This window comes from Lynx canadensis, chromosome B3 (genome assembly GCF_007474595.2).
Source record: "Lynx canadensis isolate LIC74 chromosome B3, mLynCan4.pri.v2, whole genome shotgun sequence".
Lineage (NCBI taxonomy): Eukaryota > Metazoa > Chordata > Mammalia > Carnivora > Felidae > Lynx > Lynx canadensis.
In genome coordinates, this window is record NC_044308.2 from 49,399,173 (window position 1) to 49,401,488 (window position 2,316).

A 2,316-nucleotide genomic window follows, 5' to 3' on the forward strand; every position below is an offset into this window, starting at 1 on the left:
TTGGCCATTATGAATAATGCTGCTACAACTATTTGTGGTAAGTTTTCTATGGAGGTGTGTTTTTATTTCTCTTAGACACACCTGGGAGTGGAATTGCTGAGTTATACATAAATAGTAACTTCTCTTTTTCCTGTTTTAAAAGTAAATTTTTGGTGAGTACTCTGATGCAAATTAATATATGTGAGTATATACACACATACATACATATCATCTACATAAGTAAATACATGTATGTACATATATCTCACATAAAGGATAAAAGGATAAAGATAAAAATAAAAAGCATGTATAAGCCCATCATTTAGTGACATATTTTAGCCCTTGTGTGTACATATCCACATATAAATATATCCAAATTGACATCATAATGTGCATAGTTTTACATATTTCTTTGATCTTTGATATTGTAATCAGCATTGCATGCATTACTACATCATACAAATGTAACTTACCTAACCAATTAATTAGTGGACATTGTGTTCTTTTTAAAAGTTAATAAATACTTAATGCCTAAAAATACCACATATCTTTTGATTCTTGGGATAAATTTCCAAGATTGGAACTGATCAAAGGTTATGAACAGATTGCTGCATTATTGCCATATTGAATTACATGACTTAAGGTCTTTTTATTTATTTAAGAGAGAGAGAGAGAGAGAAAATGTGAGCGGGGGAGGGGCAGAGATAGAGGGAGACACAGAATCCGAAGCAGGCTCCAGACTCTAGGCTCTGAGCTGTCAGTACAGAGCCAGATGCAGGGCTTGAACCTAAGAACTGTGACACCATGACCTGAGCCGAAGTCGGACGCTTAACTGGCTGAGCCACTCAGCTGCCCCAACTTAAGGTCTTTTTAAAATAGTTTTTGTAAGAATTAAGTAAGAAACCATGTGCAAAAAGTCACTAAGTCAAAGTAGCCCTTACTTACTGCTGTGAGAAATTTTACTTGGGGGGAGAGAGTGATTCTGAGATCAATACTTAAAAAAAGACAAAATTAGTTTATATGAAGCACCAAAAATAAATGGTAAACAATGAGATTCAAATGCATGTTCAACACTGATAGATTTGAACTAGAAGGAAGGTAAGAGGAAAATGACAAGAGGAATGAGGGTGGAGTTGGCTGTAATAATTCTCTTACCTTTTTTTTTTTTTTAAATAAAAATCTGGGCTCTTTTTACATAAGCTGTATTTAACCGAGTGCATGTGAACACAACATATAACAACCATCCTTTGTCCCTGGACACTAGCTTTATGGGGTCATCTGCAGAGAAATGTCTACACATATCTATAAATGGATACAATTCAGCAAAACATAATGTGAGGCACCAAGTTAACTGATGAAGAAATCAAATAGTGATTCCAACAACAATAAATTTTTTTTTTTGACAAATATATGTGAACCAAAACAGGAGAAAATGCTCATGGGAAAGACCAAATAATGTGTGCCAAATAATGATTTGATACTTGTGTATATCATGAAATGATAACACAGTAAGTCTAATTTTGTTTTTTTATTAATTTTTAAAAAATGTTTATTTTTGAGAGAGAGAGTGGCAGGGGAGGGGCAGAGAGAGAGGGAGACACAGAATCTGAAGCAGGCTCTGGCTCTGAGATGTCAGCACAGAGCCTGATGGGGGGCTGGGTCTCATGAACCGTGAGATCATGACCTGAACTGAGGTCAGACGCTTAACCTACTGAGCCATCCAGGCACCCCTTATTTTTTTTAAAAGTTTATTTGTTTTGAGAGAGACAGAGACAGCAGGGGTGGGGGAGGGGCAGAGAGAGAGAGAAAGAGAGAGAGAATCACAAGCAGGCTCCACACAGTCAGTACAGAGTCCAACATGAGGGCCAAACCTGGAAAGCTGCAATTTCATGACCTGAGCTGAAATGAAGAGCCGGATGTTTCACTGAGCCCCCAGGAACCCCTAGTTTTAAACAACCATCACTACATAGATACATATTTGTTTCCTTGTGATGAGAACTTTTAAGATGTACTCTAAGCAACTTTCAAATATGCAATGCAGTATTAGTAACTAAAAAACAGTAAGCATTGGTTCAAATGCTTTTCAAAAGAAGCAAAAAGTCAAAGTCTGGGGAACATACCTTAAGAGATACTAACATTTTTGCAGTATTTGTTAAAACTCTGAAGAAGGTGATTCTGGAGGAAGAATACAGCAAAGAGAAACATATTAATATTAGTCCATTTTATCTTAAAAGTGGATAGCCTTCAGAATTACTATTTACATATCTCTATGTATTATCTATTGGTCTCGCATATGTGAATACATGTATTCAGTGTCATTTTTTTTTTTAAATTTTT